Genomic DNA, 20,655 nt, shown 5'->3' with positions numbered 1-20,655 from the left:
TTAAATTGTGATATAACCGCCAATACAGGACCAATAAACTTACCGTTGTATTCTACATCGCTGTCGAAGGGGTTCTGGAGCAGTTTCAAGTAATCTCCAATTATTGCCAGCAATTTTTCACCAAAATCATTCATCCATTCAGGACAAGTACCACCATCTGTTTTATAGTTACTATTTTCACTCTAGCATTTTCGTTCTTCACATTTCTTTTCATGTTCACATAAAACAGTTTCACTGTTTGGTACAGCATTTTGTCACTCTAAAATCAGAGTTGATGAATTCCTGACATGAAGAGTTCCACGCATTTTTTTTTTTTTTTTTTCACTGACCTTTTTATCAATCACACCAGTATATTTTCTTATACGTCTACTTAAAGGTTTCTCTCATAGTTGTATTACACGTTTGTTGCCTCTTATTGCTCATGTTACATTTTCGTCTCCACAAGCCATAAACTCTAATATCCTCCCCTGAAATTAACCTCAACGACACGCAGCAAACGCACTATTCCAGTTAACTGTTTTAAGCACCCCATGTGCCATCATGTAAAGAAAAGGATGAAGACTGTCAAACGTGTTCAAAACCCTCAAGGGAACGTGTTAATTTGTATCTAACAAATATTACATAACAAAATTTAAAACGGGGTGAAAAGTCAGGTTGTGAGTTTCACCAAGAGGAAAAATCCTCTCAGTTTTAATTACCGTGTTGATGGGGTGATTGTGCCTCATGGCACCCACTCTATGTACCTACATGTTAATATAACAATAGGTCTTCATCGGGGTAATTATATTAAGAAGGTTGTAAATAAAGATTATAGATCTCTTCATATGGTTAGAAGTGCACTTAGGGGTTGTAGTAAAATCCAAAAGTCTCTAGTAAAACTCGCACTAGAGTATGGTTTCTGTGTAAGGAACCTACACCACGATTACTTGCTATGAGAACTAGAAAAGACCCAAAGGAAAGCAGCACGAGTTGCTCTGGGTGATTTACGACAAAAAAGTTGTGTTACAAAAATGTTGCACACTTTGGGCTGGGAAGACTTGGGAGTATGGAGACGAGATGCTTGACTAAGCAGTATGTACTCCAAAATAAAAGACTTGAGGATTTCCACCTTTTCGATACAATTCTAATCACACTTGGCAATTAAATTACATCATCTAACTTAGCAGTACTGTACATGTTTTGTATTCTGAGAGACAAGTAGCTGAAACATGTGCTGCTAAGTTTGATAATGTAATTTAATTGCCAATTGTGATTAGAATTGAAATGAAAAGTTGAAATCCTGAAGTCTTTTATTCTAAGAGTATCTCACAGTAATTATGGAACAATTATGAAGTTTGTAACTTGTAATAAGCAGTATGTTCAAAGCTGCCAATGGAGATAATAATAATAATCGTATTGCCTCAGCTACCATGTGCAGACATTTCAAGTTGACGCCATCTGGCTGTCCGCTCGTCAATTTCGATGTTCTGTTCTACTCTAGGCCCACTAGATAGCAGACCGAGTAAACCGAAACTCTCTTGGGCGTCTATGGCTGAGATTTAATTAATTTTGTCGGGTAAACACCAAATGTGTCACCAGAGATCTTTTACATGCCGACATCGTACGACATGGAGTGTCGAATGGACTTTCTTCCGCCCTTCAAAAATCCGACTACCTCTGCCGGGTTTGAACCCACTATCTTGGGATCCGGAGGCTGACACTCTACCACTGATCCACAGAGGCAGCTTGTCAATGGAGAGATAACGTAGAATGACATTGTAGATGAATGAGCTTGAGCGGAGATTTTTAAAGGTAGGAAAGATCTTAATATGAATAAAAAGTTTGAATTCAACGAAAGAATGGAGGTAAATATTCATTTATAACAAGAGGAATTGGGGATTGGAGCAATTTATCAAGGGAAATATCCCATAAGTTCTTTGAAATCAATTAAGAAAAGATTCGGTAAATAATTGATAAGGTGACAGCCATAAACACAGATCACTGATGATTGATTAATCCAAGGAGGACAGCTGAAAACAGAAAGGGATGGAACCAACTCAAGGGAAGAATATTTTAGATGTGGTGTTAATAAAACCATGAGCTGCATAGAGAAACTGAAGTGATAAATGGTATAAGTGGTCATGAAGTCGTTTCAGTCATTGTTAAAAAAACACACGCAATAGGAAGAAAGGTTGTAAAAGTAGGACTATTACGCAGTACTACAGGGTTGATAAGAGAAGCATGAAGGAGTTTTTCAAAAGTAATAATGATTGGTGGGAAAATCTATATTTATAATAAGAGTTTTGTCTGTACATTGCTCAGAATTTAAAAAAAAAGAATGGTAATTCTGTATTGCTGATGTCCACAGTAAGAAGTAAGGGAAATTTTTTTATTTTCTTCATCTGTCTGTCTCTAGGTATGTATGCGCAACACAATATGGCTGAATCAAATAAACACAACAGGCCGATTACAGAAACGATGACTAGTTTTAGGCCTTAGACAACGTCAACCTAAACGTCTAAATCGAGCACAATCTTCCATTGCATAACCAATGTTCAGCCGGTGTTTAACTATACATCATCTAAAGATTCAATATTAGTTTGAAAAATGGAGATAGAAGTATCCTTCATGTAACTCTTTGGTTGTCGCAACCAATGAAATTTGAGGGTGCGCGCGCTGAATGCCAGTCAGCTGTTTTTCTTCCTACACATACTGAAATATGGCTAAGCATGAGCACGACTTGCCCACAACTAAGAATATTGCTTTCGGTGGAAATTAAATCTCATAATATTATTAACATGCTACCGTACGGGGAAGTGTAGCTTTGATTATATTGTTGTTACGGTGAGTGCGATCTACTCGTAAACAGCTTTGACAAAGGGAAGATGAAATGCATCATCGACAGCCCTGAAGATTGTTTTCCATAGTTTACATATTTTTAACCAGGCAAATACTAGGGCTGTTACTATGGCCATGGCTCTTCTTCCCCAGTCCTCCTCTTTAAGTGCAATTAAGTGCAACTGGACTAGACAAACGAGTGACTGAATGGGTTGCTATATTTCTAGAAAAAAAATCTCAGAGAATTAAAGTAAGCAAAGCTTTATCTGACACTGTAATAATTAAGAGGGGAATTCCTCAGGGCAGTATTATTGGACCTTTATGTTTTCCATAAATGATATGAGTAAACAAGTGGAATCAGAGGTAAAGCTTTTTGTGGATGAAGTTATTCTCTATAGAGAAATAAATAAGTTACAAGATTGTGAGCAACTGCAAAATGACCTCGATAATGTTGTGAGATGGACAGTAGGCAATGGCATGATGATAACCGGGTTAGAAGTCAGGTTGTGAGTTTCACAAATAGGAAAAGTCCTCTTAGTTTTAATTACTGCGTTGATGGGGTGAAAGTTCCTTTTGGAGATCATTGTAAGTATCTGGGTGTTAATATAAGAAAAGATCTTCATTGAGGTATATGGGATTGTAAATAAAGGATACAGATCTCTACACATGGTTAAGAGGGTGTTTAAGGGTTTTAGTAAGGATGTAAAGAAGAGGGCTTATAAGTCTCTGGTAAGACCCCAACTAGAGTATACTTCCAGTGTATGGGACCCTCACCAGGATTACTTGATTCAAGAACTGGAAAAAATCCAAAGAAAATCACCTCGATTTGTTCTGGGTGATTTCCGACAAAAGAGTAGCATTACAAAAATGTTGCAAAGTTTGGGCTGGGAAGAACTGGGAGAAAGGAGACGAGCTGCTCGACTGAGTGGTATGTAATACCAATATAAATGGTCCGTTATTGGACATTATAAATTTTCCAGCTAACTCATTCCTGATTGCCAGCGTTTCGCCCCCGTGTACTAGGCTGGGCTCATAAGTTGGTATCTAGCACACCTACCAAGACACTGGCCAGTGCATACCGTGGAGGCCACTGCGTAGGCTAACTGTAGCCACCGGCAGTGCCAATGCACTATGAGAGACTTTGTCTCATTATCAAAAATTGATGCCTGCTTAGTCATCAGATTCCCGTAGGGAATCAACATCTCTATCATGAGTGGTATGTTCCGAGCTGTCAGCGTAGAAATGGCGTGGAATGATATTAGTAGACAAATAAGTTTGAGTGTTGTCTTTAAAAGTAGGAAAGATCACAATATGAAGATAAAGTTGGAATACAAGAGGACAAATTGGGGCAAATATTCATTTATAGGAAGGGGAGTTAGGGATTGGCATAACTTACCAAGGGAGATGTTCAATAAATTTCCAATGCCATTGAAATCATTTAAGAAAAGGCTAGGAAAACAACAGATAGGGAATCTGCCAGCTGGGTGACTGCCCTAAATGCAGATCAGTATTGATTGATTGATTTAAAAAAAAAAAAAGTAATGTGTAACCGAATATGTTGTACATGCCATATAGCTGTAGCTAGCATTCTGGAGATTGTAGGTTCGAAATGCATCTTCGACAGCCCTGAAGATTGTTTTCCATATTTTCCCTATTTTTAACCAGGCAAATACTAGGGCTGTTACTATGGCCACGGCTCTTCTTCCCCTCCTCTTTAAACAATAATCACAACCATCACCACCACTTGTCATGTTTAGGCATTCTTTAACCATAGCCATTGTCTTAGCACCATTTCTGCAATCGGCCCAATGGGTTGTTCAATAGATCAGCCCTATCAAAATTTATTAAAACACAGTGGGCCGATTGCAGAAACGGTGTTTAGACGATGTCTACGGTTAAACAATGTCTAAGTATGGCTGCCGCATTGCAGAGACGTTATTAATCACTTGGACACTGTCTAAAACCGATGTTCAACCAGCCATGTTTAAACACTGACGGGAACACTGTTTAACCTCAAATGAGAGCAGTGAATCACAAACAGAGGTTATGTACCATGAAACATGTAATTTGTATTATCATGTTGAGATGATTCCAGGAAGAAAGGTTAGTCCAGCGTCCTCTCTGTGCATCGTCCGCTGCAATAACACAGCAATTAATTTGAAATGTACGGGGAGGTAGTGCTTAAAATAAGATTTCACTTTTCAAGAGACTTGTTTCTTGAGACTGACAAAGGGACAGTCCGGCAACTGTCAACTTGAATACAATTCTTAGCAACTGATATATTTTATTATATACATGGGGTAATTTCCATGGAATAATAGGTCACTTCGACTACATGTCAGAATTACTTGTCCCAATCGTCAGAGGGCTGTCACATACATTAACTGGGAGTGATTCACTTATATTTACTGCCGAGTAAGCACACATACCTCCCACAAGACCAACCTCTCGTCCACGTCATGGGAGGTGGGCAACGGCATGAAGTAGGGGATTGCCTGTAGGAGTGATGTACAGTGGGGACTGTGTGTGCCCCATGACCGCTATGATAGCTGTGAAGGCCCTACAGGAACCCCGAAAAGTGACGGCTAATGCGGCTCTGGTGAAGAACTCAATAGCAGCAACGGCAGAGGAGGAGTCCTTTGGTACGGCGAAGCTGGCGGATGAGCTTGGAGATAAATAAAGAAGAAACCACTGCCTTGTGGTAAAGAGGGATCTTTAAAGGCTAAGGGAGATAACCCCTACAGAAAAATCCTGCGGTCTAGTGCAGACAGGAGGCAGCCCCTCCACTGGACTTACGGGCCTGTCACACAGGATCGATAGAACGACTGCGATCAGCCGACTATGAAAACAAACCTACAGGGGGCAGTGGCACCAGTCACACAGCATCGATCGCCAGCGATCAACTACGAGCGATGAGGATCGACTGGTTTGTGAAAACAAACATGTCCGTTTTTCAGTCGCAGTCGTTCGATAATGGCAGACGTAACATAATGGTCTGTTGATGAAATCGAAACATTAATTTGCCTAGTGTATGAAAACAAAGTAGTGTATAATCCTAAGACTCCCTGGATATAGTAATAGGGAGACCGCGAATTGTGTATGGCATTTTATAGCATCGAGAATTGGGACGAAAACTGGTAAGTAATTATTAGATTTATTAATCTTATGAGTAGTGTTATTTTAGATTAATTATTGGTAAAATATATTATACAGAATAGATTGATAAAGAAAGTTACACTAGGAGAAGTAGTAATTATCATTCATGTAACTTAATTGAAGAAATGTTTGGAAAACGTAAACAGTGCTTTCGTAACCTCCATCTCATACCTAATGAAATGTATACATTGTTCGCTTTAATGACAAATAAATGTATCCCTATGCCATAAGTAGGCCTACTACGTGTATATTTTCTTTGTCACAATATTCTGATCCAATGTTTCAGGAAAAAGTTGTGCCAAAATATGGCAAATTCTGAGGGCTAGATATCGAACTTGGAGAGATAACATCCTCCCTTTACTCCCAGGTTCTGCTGTACAGAAAGAAAAAAAAAAAAAAAAATGGGTCTACTTCAATGCTCTCAACTTTCTGGAACCCTTCATTGCTGGAAGAAGGTACAATTCTGTAATATTTATTTTTAAAAGTAGGCCTACACAACAGACCAGTGTTCTAGTTGTGAAAGAGTGAGGGGATGATTCAATCTGTAGGCCATAAGTTCTACCCATCAGTTCACTAATGTATCAGATATAATTGAAAGTAATATAATATAACCTAACAATCATCTTACTAAAATAATTATTGAAACTAACAATTTCTTAAAGAGAAGGCTTGTGTCCAGACTAAAATGTAGCTCCAATTTAGAAGAATTGCATTAATACGTTGTTCATTTTTTTCAGTTCTATTACAAACACATCTATGGAAGTGGCACCTGGTGTATGAGAGCCTTTTCACCAAGCTGAAATAGGAGGAGGAGGAGGCAGAAATAATTTGTGTTGGAGGGGTCTAACTCCTGCAGTTCTGAAATTATTGAAGGGACTTCAACTTCCAATCCAATGACTTCTGCTTCTACAAACAGTTCTGCCAGCAGTTAAAAATAAAAGAAACAGAAATGTGAAAGTGACAGTGATGTGTCGAAAGAATGAGTGAACTAGGTCGAAGGGTTTTCAGAGTTAAAATTCAGGAACTGTTGTATACAATGTTAGACCAAGAAAGAATCTAATAAAATTTATGTCCTTGAGAAATGTTCTACTTTTTAAAGTACAGTTTTCCTTATACTTATCTATCAATGTTTATTGGAATCCTCAGTGAGTTATGTATATAGCACCTGATGGGAAAGTAACCTTAACTCCAGTTTTCATTAATTATTAGCATTATTACAACATCTTAATTTGTATATTTTATGTGGTAGAACATGTATGGTTTACAAGAAAAGGAGTATTTTGAAGTACAGGTAGTAGGTCCTTTCTGTGTGTATGTAGTAAGCAGTTGTACAGCACAGGTGGTCTAAAACCAGACCGGCGTATTGATAGTTTTGTCCAGGAGCTGACTGCCTTCTTACAGAATACTGTTGATCGCAACTGCAAGCTCATTGCATTAGGTTTACTGCACCTATTTTTAATGTTGCTTACTATACTGCCATCCTGGGAGAATACACATCCTAAATACCAATTTGAAATTATCTACCTGTTCTAGTTTTGTATTCCCAAACTGACATTCAGTTCTCTTTTAGGTGTCTTCCCTACTGCCATCACTTTAGTCTTGAAACAACTAATTTTCATGTCATATTCATTGCATCCTTTTTAAAGTTGCAAGATATTAGATTGCACAGTTTCAGTAGACCAAGTCGTTCGCATAGGACAAACTTCTTACTACAGTTATACCTGACAGAATCCCTCCCTGCCACCTTATACCTTTGTAACTTAGGTAGCCTTTATCTCCCCATTCCAAGTACTCTCCTGCCATTGATACCTGTTTGCACCAGCAATCACTACTTTCATGTCTATTACTTATAATTCATTAATAACATATAGCCCTACTAAGGGCATCAAGGTAAACCCATTATTTTATTCCTTGTGCTGTAGATTCATGTAAACAAGGAAAAACAAAGGTGAAAAATTCATTTGTAACTATTTTGACAGGTGTTTCTACCAAAGTTTTGTAGATTTTAATCTACAAAATAAAAAACTGCATTTTGTGTGATGTGATATTAAGGGGATATCATGACAGAAAATTTACATATTTATAAAAAATATATTCATATGATAGTTACATGCTTGTAATAAAAGGTTGAGTAGATTAATTACCCTGTAAGTTAATCCAAGATCTTACAAGAGCCATACACCCTACTCTGTCAAACATTAATTTATATAATCAGTATTTACAAACAGTTTTGACAGGCAATGTAAGATATAGCAAAATGAAATCATTTACCACCTCAGCAACAGGTCTAAATAACATTCTACTGTAGACGGCAAAAGTATTTAGTTGTTAGAAAGGCATACTTTTCACTTCTAAAAATAGAAGGCAAGGTGCTTGTTATTAGCACCTATTATCGTTTGCAGTATTTGGTTCTCATTTTTGGTGAAATTGAAGGCAAAGTTTTCATTTTCCTTCAACTGATTCATAAGGAAAGTATTTCTGGATGGATGGATGGATAGATAGGCTTGGTAGTGTTCACATCAGTAAAGAAGTTACGTATGAACAATATACAGCAAGGCAAAATCAACATTGAGGTAAGAAAGAGAGTCCTACCAGACCTTTGGGGAAAAAGTTGTCACTCTGTACCAAGGAGTCTACCAGTAACTTGGATGAAAGTGCAGGATTTAGATTAATACGCTTGTTATTGCCAAGTGAGCAATTAGATCAGCTTGCCAGTATAGTACGCGCACCTTTTCTTGAGCCCTGGTTCCCATTCGTTACTATGGAGATTCGGGCTCAAGAAAAGGTGCGCGTACTGTACAAAGTTTGGGGAGACTACTCTATGCTTAGTGATGAGAGTAATAAACAAGACCTTGTGTGTAATTTACATGTAGTTGTGACAAGTATCAGTCTATTACACTGCCAACTTACTCATTAGAACAATATTCCAGAAGCTTTTCCTATAGCTATTAAGCTATTGTACAGAGAACTAGCCTCACCTGAACTCCTCAAGAAATGTACACATATTTGAATACACAGAACTCTAAAGAGAATTTACTTTGGAAGAGATGTCCATAGACAACCTTTCTTCACAGCCATTTGGTAAAATTAGCTGCTTTTGAAGCTGCTGTAGTCTTCAATGATATAAATTAAGACAGGATTGTCATTCTTGCAAAGTTTGAATTTGGACCTGGATTCTTTGCACAAAAGACAGTACAGAAATTCAGCAACATGCTTGTCATGAAAGAAGTATGCTACTATTCTGAACATGGCACAATAACAAAGAAGAGGAGAGGCAACAAGAGACTTGCAGAGGATCATGAGAGAGAGAAACAGTTTAAGGAACTCCATTGCTTTTCCTTCTTTTTCTCATTTTCACAATATTCAGAACATATGTGCATTTTTCTTTCTTTCAAAATTATTTACAGGATTGTAATGAAACGTGACACAGTATATCTACATTAGGTAATGTAAATTTTGACTGGATGCATTTCTTGATTTGTCTATTATTTTGGTAGGTGGGGTCTCACCAAGTAGTATGAAAAAAAAAAGCTGTTAACCTCCATCTAATAAACACCTCAAAATATCATTTGGAAGGACAGTAATTATGTCCCAAGAACCAGCATCATTAAAACAAATAAGCATAAATGGTATTGTCTTATATTTGAAGTACAATGAGCCACTGCAGTGAGGCTTTTGTTGGAATTTTCATCCTGTCAAGAATTCTGGCTGTAGTGCTCTATGAATGGCATCACATATAATAGGAACAAATCCACTGATGTATTGTGAGCAATCCTAAATCTGTAAGATACAGACATGTATGACTCACCAATGTCCAGAAACCGGTAGGCCTAAATAAATATATTTCCACTGTTAATTGTAGTAAGCCTACCTTCAAATTATGAATTCAAATTGATGTACATAACAGTTTTCAGTCCTTTTTAATAAATACTTTATTAGAGTCTTGTAGAATGCAGAGAAATATACCTGAAAATAATCTTTTATTTGATATATTTTGCCACAGACATACAGTAGTTGTTTCGGAGGTGAACATCGGTTCTGACTTTAAACCTTAAACAATCGTTGTGAATATTGAATTTAACGATAGTGTCAGCCTTTCCTCAGAACTTATACTTTTCCTGTAATTTGTCTGCCTGATGTCTATTAGTGACTTCATTTTTTTCCCTCTAATTTCTTATACCGTAATTATTGATGGGCATTCGGTACTATTTAGTTCCTGAATTTTACTTCGTCATTCCACAACAAAGGCACACATTGGTGGAATTCTCCATGGCCCTTTACCTTGTCCATTGCGATCGTCTGGTTCTTTCCTTTCTCCTCATATATTCATATGTTAGAATCATATCTTCACCCGAATTATCGCTTTCACAACACATTATTTTCTGCTCGTGAATATGAATACGTCTGTTGCCCGTACAGTACTGGGCGGGAGTATCGGCTGTTTCCGTGCAGTCGATCCCTCTCGATCGATGACCAATGTGACAAGGTGAATGAATTTAGTCGTCAGTACTCGATGCCAGTTGGTTGCTCTTGATCGTTCGACGCTCTGTGTGACAGCGGGCTTAGGGTGCTGTGGGCTAATAACTCGCACACATGAATTAAACTTATTACAGGAACCAGACGAAATTTGTGCTGGCTGGATTTTATGGAGATGACTTTTGCAATGAAATACAGGACACGAATCGGATTCTGGAATGTGTGAACTATGTATGAAACTGGCAGACTGAGAGAAGTAATGGCAGAAATGGAAAGGTATAAACTGGAAATACTTGGGTTGAGTGAAACAAGATGGACAGGCTACGGAGAGGTGAGGACAGAAGAGGGTGGAAGAGAAGAAAATGATCAGCATTCTAGTGGAGTGGGTGTCTTACTCACAAAGAAAGCAAAAAACAGCATAATGGAAGGGACCCCTGTATCACACAGGATAATTACTGTACGAATAAGAACCAAAGTTAGGCCTGTGACCATAATACAGTGTTATGCACCAACAGAGGTAACAGAAGAGGAAGAGGAGTTTTATGATAGGTTGACATCAACACTGGCAGGGATAAAGAAGAAGGACATTGTGGTATTGATGGGAGATCTAAATGCAAAAATCGGTAATTAAAATGAAGGAAGAGAAATCATCATAGGTAGACACGGAATAGGAGAAGAAAATAATAATCGCCAGAGATTCATAGACCTATGCAGTAATTTTGGATTGGTTATAGGTGGATCATTGTTTCCACATAAGAACTGCCACAAGATCTCATGGGTGTCACCTGATCTCCGGACAGAAAACCAAATGGATCACATTCACTCTTGGATGTGAGAAATAAACATGGAGCAGATGTAGGGAGCGACCATCACCTTATGATTGCTGATATTAGATTGAAGGTGGCAGCACCAGTAAAACAGGCATCAGCACGAATGAAACGTTTCAACTCCGGGAAATTTGGAAAACTTGAAGTGCAAAATGAATTTAAGATACATATGAAGAACAGGTTTAAAGCCCTCGCCGAACAACCAGATGAAGATGTAAATACTAAATGGGACACAGTCAAGGAACTCTTTCATGACACATGTGAAAAGATAGTGGACTAGAGAGAGCCAGGGAGGAAAGAATGGATATCGGATGACACCTGGGAATCAATCCAGAAACGAAGAGAGTGCAAGGCATTTGTCAACTCCAGTAGAACAAGAAACCAGAAAGCAGTAGCAATGGAAAAATACAGGGAGGCCAATAAGGAGTAGTGATGGGACATTCGATTCATTTGATTCCGTTCACATTACTGAATCGATACAGTGATCCAATTCACGGCTCATTGGTCACCGCTCCTACTGCATCTGTATAGTATGTGCTGGTAAGACAGCAGCAACAGCATTCAGTGTTTGCAGCTGCCATCTGGTCTTCATACTATGAACTCCTTTCTTAGAAAAAATGCTAGTTACTCTAATACATCGAAGGTTTCCGGCGACGCAGGGTGGGAAATGTTAGGATTAGGAAGGTAGCAGCCATGGCCTGAATTAAGGTACAGTCCCAGCATTTCCTGGTGTGAAAATGGGGAAACTACGGAAAACCATCTTAACGGCTGCCGACTGTAGGATTCGAACCCACCATCCCCCGAATGCAAGCGCATAGCCACGCAATATTAACCACACGACAACTCGCTCAGTCATTTTTGAAAATATGTATTTTTCTATCAGCTAAGGATTTTTTTAATCGTCATATTTTGTACAGGCTACCTGAGATGTACAGTAGCCCGCTGGTTTTCTGATTCAACATACTGTTGTTGCGTCTGTCCACATATGATTGAAGTCTTGTGCAACGATGTGACATACGAACCGAGAGAATATTGAGCCGTTCTTTCCAATATAAAACAGGTACTTTTGAAAGGTCATGAGCACAACTCTTAGTCATAGGGAGTCGAGTTTATTGTCAAATGTCAACTAAGTTATAATACTAAGATTCATTAAACTAATAAATAGTATAACCTAATAGCCTACCTACTTACTAACTACTTCAGAATCATGTTGTGACTACCTTTTTAACACTGCAAATAAATCCATCTATTATTTAAACCTCCCTGTAAGAAGAGGACAGTGAATGCAAATGGGTATTATTTTCAAATGAGCTGAGCTCGAGAGTCCATTATAGCATACGATTCTTTCAGTGTAGCATGGCTCACTGTATGTCTCGCTGCACGATAAGACATGCCCCATTTGTATGTGACTAAATGCACATCATATAACATTCCTTTGACAATGCAATTTAATCAAAGCTCCATCATATAAATATGTATTCATGGTTCAGCTGAAGATGACCTTGTATATAGGGTCGAAACCGGTCCTGTAGCTTAATATAAGCATTTAAAAAAACAAGTATTGATTGGTGGAAATTCTTTCCTATTTTTAATTGTGTAATTCGTCAATACGGAAATGAAGATTATAGATTACAATAAACAGTTACTCACTAAGAAAAATTATGCGATGCTGGCAACTGCACACAAGCCAAATTTCACTAATTCACTTGATATGGGTGAGCGAATGGCTCGTCGGCTGCATCTGACATTTATTTCACTTGACTTCCGGACTTGTGGGTGTTGTAGTGTTGCCATAATGCACGTTGGAATGGAATTAGAATTTAGATATTCGGTATTTATTTCTTAAACCTGAAGCACTATAACTATACGATGGACGAGATATGTATAGTCTAGAATACAAAACGTACATAAAAATGTTAAGATGGTCATGTGGTGTGCCACTGAAATCGCGCTCGCGTGTCACCTAATGACACGCGTGGCATAGGTTCGCCATCCCTGCCCTAGATTAATCCCGTCTCACATAAAGCAGATAACATCAACAGTAGTCGCATCATCAGCTAGTATGCGTTTGAGTGTTTCCTGCAGGCCGAGGCTCCGTTCTAGGCCAGAGAGATCAGCGCACTGTGTGAGGATGTGGGCCACGGTGAAGTAAGCACACAAGAACACACTGAAGGGAGGGAAGTGAGGTCTTCCCTCTTTAGGAGATAAGAGTGTGAAAATTGTCCATGACTTATCCTCAGACAACACAATACTTTAGCCTCTCTCCATGAAGGCCGGAAAGAGGACCGCCACATGGTAGTTGTCTTCTTAATTGCTCTCAGTTTGTTAGGAGTTCGGATAGCTAGCCACTCCGCTTCCCACGAAGCCAGGATGGTTCAACGTACCTAAGAAAAAATATCTTTAGCAGGTACACTAACCCCTCAGTGCCGACCTCTATACGTGGTATAGACCCTCTTTTCTTCCGTAGCTGCCAACCTGTATACGTGGTATAGACCCATACATGGTTTCGCATTTACGGCTATAGAGCGAAGAGTTTTGGAATTATGGATATGCAAGTTATTTTGTTTCCAACGAGACATTTTCGGGTTTATCAGGGTTGTAAATAAGAATTGAAAATCATTAAAATGTAGTTGTTTTTGCACGGATAATTATTTATCAAGTAAGTCTGAGCACTAATCTCTGTTTTTTTTTTAAGTCTGCTTCATTCTTTCCCACAGAATAAAATAAAGAAATGACGGTCTGAGAAGTTTGTCTTTCCGCGCGATGTTCTTTGCTCTAATTTTACATTAAGAGAGCGGTTTATTTACTATATTTGTCTATATTTCTCGGCTTGTAATATTTTCGTAACTCTCCGCGAGCGCTTTGTGTAGGCATCAGTTAGTGCTGCTTTCTGTCATACAATACGAGAACCAGTTGTTCATGGTATATATCTCGTTTGAAAGACGATGTCTCGACCTTTTATCTGAAATATGTATCAAGTTGGTTTGTTATTCCCCTCATTCAGTTTCGTCCTGCTGCTTTCGGTCTCGCTGCAGCTTCATCAGTCCGTGTGACACGCCGCGCTCAATGGCTAGCTACAGCTGTGGTTTGACTGACAGTAACATGCTTGAAATATTGTATAATTCAGATGAAAGTTTAGTCGAAAGTAGTATTGACAGTATTAGCAGCAGTGATAATGAAATAGATGATGTGGCTGTGACGGATGCAGTGGTAAATGATGAGAGTGACGATGAGGAGGAACCAGTACTTGGAAATTTCGTGTAGGAGACTATAGATAATTATACAGGTCAAAGGGAAGTTTTCAACAGTGAATTCTGATTCCTAAATTCTCTAATAATATTCAGACAAGTCATAGGGACAAACACTGAGCAGTTATCTTATCAGGTTCACCTGATGGAAGGTTTGTTTACAAAATACGCTCGCTTGGGCGGGGAACAAAATATTCAAGGCCGGCGCGCATCAGATAATACAGTTCCAAGGTTGCAGGAAAGACATTTTATCAGGAAATTAGCACCCAAGAGTGAGAAATACAAACCTCAGAGACATTGTATTGTGTTTTCAAAACACGGCGAAAAGAAGACGTCGGTGTACTGCTGCCAGGAGTGTGACTTGGGTCTCTGTCTCGAAGAGTGCTTCGAACTCTATCACACGAAACTAAATTACTTAGGAAATGTGAAACAATTATGTAATTATCTGCACGCACATAGTTCTATCGTAAGGAATTCCAAATTTCGTGAATATCGGGCTACTCTTATACATGTAGTAACGCTTTAAGTGAATCAATGTATTTCAGTCGCGCATAGTTGAAATCTCATCCGGCCGCGGGGTAGGAAGCTCTTTAAATGTCTGCGACGTTGAGGGGTTAATAGGGTTTGGAGGTAAAAGTACCGCTTGCTTTGCAGCTTCATCCGCAAGTTCGTTTCCCGCAATCCCAATGTGGCTTGGAAACCACACGAAAGTGATTATGGTGCCAGCATCACTTAACCTGGATAGGTCATTAATCTGCTGCACCAGTGGGTGTTGCGAGAAACAGGTTTCGATAGACTGCAGAGAACCTAACGACTTGGTACACATAACAAAATGGTTCCTTTTGTCACCCAGTGCAAACTGCAGAGCTTCTAAGATGGCATAAAGCTCTGCAGTATACATGCTACATACACTAGGAAGCAAGATCTTCATGCTCATATCATCGGTGACGAAAGAGCAACCAACATTTTCTCTGATTTTAGAACCATCCGTGAAGATATGTCTGGCGGTCGGATACTGGTGAATGAAATCCTGGAAATACCTCCGATAAATGGAGGAATCCATGTTCCCCTTGTGTCCACGAAGTAGATCTGGACATATTTCCAGTCCCGGAACTAACCACGGAGGTACCTCGCTAAATGTCTGTTCAAGACAACCACTGATATCTATATTTAATTCACGACACAAACTATCAATTCAAAACACGACCGGCCGCGTGGCATTCGGCCGGTCTTAGGTACCTCTGGTGGCATTGGGTACTAAAGATGCATTGGTAGCTTCGATGTAGTGGTATTTCACAAATTTTGGCAGCGTACGTGAGGAGTAACTGCTGCCTCCTTATCCATAAGAGACTTTCCAAGTCTTAGCCTACAAGAAAAGGGAAACAGTTTCAGAAGAATTGAGTAAATCTGCAACAGGAAGGGGCAGAATCACAACATCGGGAATCGTTCATAAATAACTAGATGAAGTGCCACTGTTTTCAAAAGTTCACTTGCAGAACGGTTCGTTTAAACTGAAGTCCAGGCCCGCTTTTCATAATTTAAGCCCCAACAGGAGATACATTTTCTTCGTTTTTTAAACTGAAGTTGCTCACCCAATAATGTTGAAGCAGTAGCAGAATTTTCCAGTGATGAAACTGGGAGCAGGTAAGACGACCCTCCAACCCCACTCGGTGTCAGTTCTGGACTGAAGACCACGCGGTCGTGGTAAAGAATTTATAGGGCGAAGGAAGGTTTTGAAGCACAATAAACTTCAAGAAACAACACACACAGTATGTGGCGAGTGATGTAAGCCACGGGCAATTGCAAATAGCAGTTCAGTATGTAGCAGCATGTTGAGTGGGTCAGGCGATGTGCGGAGCAACAGCCGGCCGTACAAAGTCAAATAGGTAAGTGCTCATTACAAGATGGAACTCCTGCTTCAGCGAGTAGGCTGGGAATGGGGCTAGTACGGAAAGCTTCCATTGCCAGTCTAACTCCACTATGGTGAATACTGTCTAAAAGACTCAGCGTATATTTTGATGCTGAGCCATAAGCCGCACTACCATAGTCGATTCGGGAGAGGACCGTTGTCATGTAAAAACATAGCAACACCGCAAGGTCATCCCCTCCACGAAGTACCGCTGAGAAACTTAAGCGTGTTAAGTCTCTTCATGCAGGCAACTTTCAACGGCGGATGCGGGGCTGCCATGTTAGTCTCCTATCGAAACGAAGACCCAGGGACCTGCAGGTGTCTACCACTGGTAAGACACTGTTTCGCAAGCGGAGCTCTGGTTCATGATGCATAAGCCGACATCGACAGAAGTGTACAACTGAGGTTTTCGCCGCTGAAAATCGAAAACCATGTTGCAGAGCCCATCTGGTGACTCATTTAATAGTTTGCTGTAGCTGTCTCTCAGCAAACGCCACCCTTCCGGAGCTGTAATGCAGAGCTAAATTGTCTACATGCAACGATGGAACGACTGCAAGCCCAACAGCGGCAAGTATGCTGTTGATGGCAATTGTGAACAGCGTGACACTCAGTACAGATCCCTGTGGTACTCCATTTTCCTGAACATAATATTTAGAAAATGCATTTCCTACGGGGACTTGGAAGAGCCGAAGACACATGAAGTTCTCAACAAATGTTGTCATATTTCCCCGAAATCCCCACTGGTGTAGGGTGGAGGGAATCCCATATCGCCAGGTAGTATCGTAAACTTTCTCCAGGTCAGAAACACGACAACTAGGTGTTCCTTCCGGAGAAAGGCCTCCTGAATGGCGCTCTTTAGTCTTACCGGATGATCAGTGGCAGACCGATGAGAGCGAAAACCACACTGGTAATTAGACAAGAGATCTTCCTTTTCCATGGCCCACACAAGATGCTGGTTTACCACCCTTTCAAATAGCTTACAAAGGCCATTTGTAAGGCATACTGGCCTAACTATCCAGTTTTGGATCTTTACCTGGCCCGGGAATTAGTATCACAATTCAGTCACGCCACTGAAATGGAAACACTATCTCAATCCGTATTCTGTTGAATAGGGTGAAAATATCCTTGAGACATCGGTCACTCAAATGCTTATTGTGGATTTTGTCCAGTCCAGGAGCAGTGTCTCTGCATAGCGCAAGTGCATTCCACAACTCCCACTCCATGAAAGACTCATTTTAGAAATGCGAAGCACTAGAGGCAAAAAAGAGATGGTGTGCCTCTGCTTCATGCTTCATTGGTAGAAATGCAGTCTTATCTCCCAGAGCTGGACGTATTTTCAAAATATGACGCGATGTGGTCTGCAATGACTGAAGGAATCATAACTGTATCTCAATTAATAGAGATTCCAGGGAGTGAGGGCATATTCTGTACTCCGACAATATGGAGGAGTTTTGTCCACACTTGTGATGATGGAATATGTCCCATCATGGAAGACACATATTTTTCCCACGTAGCTTTCTTACTTCCTCTAATAAAAAAAAACGGGCCTTCACGCGCAGACTCTTAAATGTGATATGATTGGCCATTGTAGGATTCCGATGATAACACTTAAAAGCCCGTTGGCAATCATGTATGGTTGCTGAAAGTTTGTCGGTCCCCCATGGGACCTGTTTCCGGCAACGATTACCAGACGAGGAAGGAACTGCTTCCTCTGCAGCAGCCAAAATTCCAGTAGTAATGGAAAAACCATGGTCATCAACAGACTCCAGCATATCATTGTCAGCCATCACTGCGTGTTTGGAAAAAACTGGCCAATTTGCCTGCCAAAGTAACCAGCGCTTGGGTACTTTGGACTGTCTTTGATTCAAGAGAGACAGAAATATCAGGAAGTGGTCACTATCACAGAGGTCATTGTGTCTTTGCCACCAAAGTAGGGGAACTAGCGTACAGCTGCACGTAGAGACATCCAGGTGTGAGAATGTGCCATGTGCGCTGCTAAAATGTGTCAGTTCCCCTGTATTAGGCACGCAAAGATCAAACATGTTGATCAATCGCTCGAGCATCCACCCCATAGCACAGGAAGACGGAGAACTCCAGAGTGAGTTACAGGCGTTCTTGTTTCCCAGCATGAGGAAAGGAGGAAGTAACTGAGTGATCAAATCTTGTAGTGCATGCATTTCAAGATCGTAGACTGGTGGAACGTACACGTTGCACATCGTTGTCATTACTGGCAACAGAGCGCGCATCTAGCTGAGTGGTACTTCGTCGCTGAAGATGTCGGAGTGAACTAGGGTATAAATGCCCCCAGTCGCTGCGCCATCCACAGCTACTCTCTCTTTAGAATAAAGACAATATCCTCTCGTAGTCGTTCGTGTCCAGGTCTCAAACAAGATTCCTGTAGACAGACTATGGAGGCCACAGAGACGGTTATCATTTGACGTATCTCAGCTAGTCGACAGTGATAACTATTGCAGTTCCACTACAATATAGCCATTGTGTGGATTGGTAGTGCAGCTAAATTAGGACAACTGCTTGCCCTTCTATCACTCAACTACCTTCCATTGTCTGCCGTTTTCAAATTTTTCATTGTCACCATCCACGTCAATGAGTGCTTTGCTCTTGATTGTTTCCTCGGTTGACTTGGAGACCGAACATTCCATAGATGGTGAACTCTCAGATTTGGAACGGTGGGCCTTCTTTCTGGGAGAACTGGTTTCCCCAGAAAGGGATCGAAGAGGAGGCCATCTGGGCCTCTCACTCTTGCCCACCATTTCTTTAATCTTCGAAGGAGAGCCAGCAGATGGCTTGCCAGTCTTCTTAGGGGATCATGCGACCCCCAGTGGGGTTGAACAAGGCTTCTTCTCCAACTTTTTAGGGGAGCGTTGGTGCTTCCCCTTCTCCTTTATAATCTGGGCTTTGGTAGGAGGGCTGAACTTTCAAGCCCTATTTGGGGAAGTCTTTTCCCCCACTGTGATACGGGAGGGCTTCCAACCCGAACGTGCCTGGGAAGTAGCCTTCCCAGACGACGTTGGCAATACCGTACTTGTAAGTTTCTTAGGTGCTATGAGTGAGTACCTTATTTAAACCTTCACCATTCTGCAATTTTGGTAGCTACTATTCAATGGTTCAATTCTGGAAGTGCTTGCTGCGGGTACAAAATTCTCTGGCGAGATCCGTACTTGTGCGATCTTTTCAGCGAAGGAGATGGAGAACTCCAGAGCAGCAATACAATTAAACTTCCTCTGGGCATCTGGATAAAATAGTTTATCCAGTGTTTTGATCTCCTGGATCTTTTTTTTCCTTCCTTGGATATTGGAGCATGCACACCAGTGCAGTTGACACGCATAGGTGGTGGTGTGCTCTCGACACCAGCATGCACCAAATCTCCACAGAGCCCACAGGTCGACAAACCTTGACAACGCAATGAGGCATGGCCAAATTTCTGGAAGTTAGACCACCTCATTGGTGCTGGAAAATAAGGTCGGACTGTCAGACAGTAGGCGACTTTGATTCTCTCAGGCAATGACTGGGCGTCGAATGTTAAGATGAAAGCGCCCGTATCAAGGAGCTTATCACCAGCACACCTTTTTAACCTATGCACATCGGTAACACCCCGACGTGCAAGGTTTCTTATCATGTCATCGTCAGAGGCCTTGACCAAATCCCTGCGAAAAATAACTCCTCAACAGGAGTTCAGGGATTTGTGATTCTCGATCTTAACCGCCACATTCCCTAACATCATAGCTGCAAGCAACCGTCTACTTTGCTCTGCCGTTGATGTTTTGATCAGTACTGATCCATCTTGCAACTTCCGCATTTCTTCCACTTCACCACCAACAATATCTTCAACATAATTGCTTATTAAGAAAGGACCTTCATTCAAAAAGCTCTGACCATCGACACTGGAAGCTACCAGGAATTGAGGGAGCCGATTGTCATTTTCTGTATTCAATTCAATTGGCGTATAAGTTTTCCTTTTTCTCATTTTAAGAGACTGGTTTTTGGAGGGTGCCACTCTCTTTTGAATTATTAAAACCTAAAAAATCAAAACCCATGCATAGTCCTACAAGTACCCAGGATATAAGAGGTCGACCTGCAGTACAGCCCTGACGTACCAAAGGCAAGGCTATACACTCCAGAGGGTGCCTGGTATCTGGAGGAGGTCGCTAAGAACTACTCTCCCAGTAGCCATGCATCACCTAGCTACGACCCGAAACTTGTG

The 20,655-nt window shown here is 40.6% G+C and overlaps 1 protein-coding gene across 2 annotated transcripts in view; it reads right to left on the bottom strand.

The window, feature by feature from the left end:
- The window catches only part of LOC136878996 (centrosomal protein of 78 kDa), a 411,354-nt gene that overhangs the window by 278,612 nt on the left and 112,087 nt on the right, over positions 1-20,655 (bottom strand). The gene's annotated exons all lie outside the window — the stretch shown is intronic.

Source organism: Anabrus simplex, chromosome 1 (genome assembly GCF_040414725.1).
Source record: "Anabrus simplex isolate iqAnaSimp1 chromosome 1, ASM4041472v1, whole genome shotgun sequence".
In the NCBI taxonomy this organism is placed as follows: domain Eukaryota; kingdom Metazoa; phylum Arthropoda; class Insecta; order Orthoptera; family Tettigoniidae; genus Anabrus; species Anabrus simplex.
The sequence above is the reverse complement of the archived record's forward strand: the minus strand, read 5'-3'. Positions and strand labels throughout refer to the sequence as shown.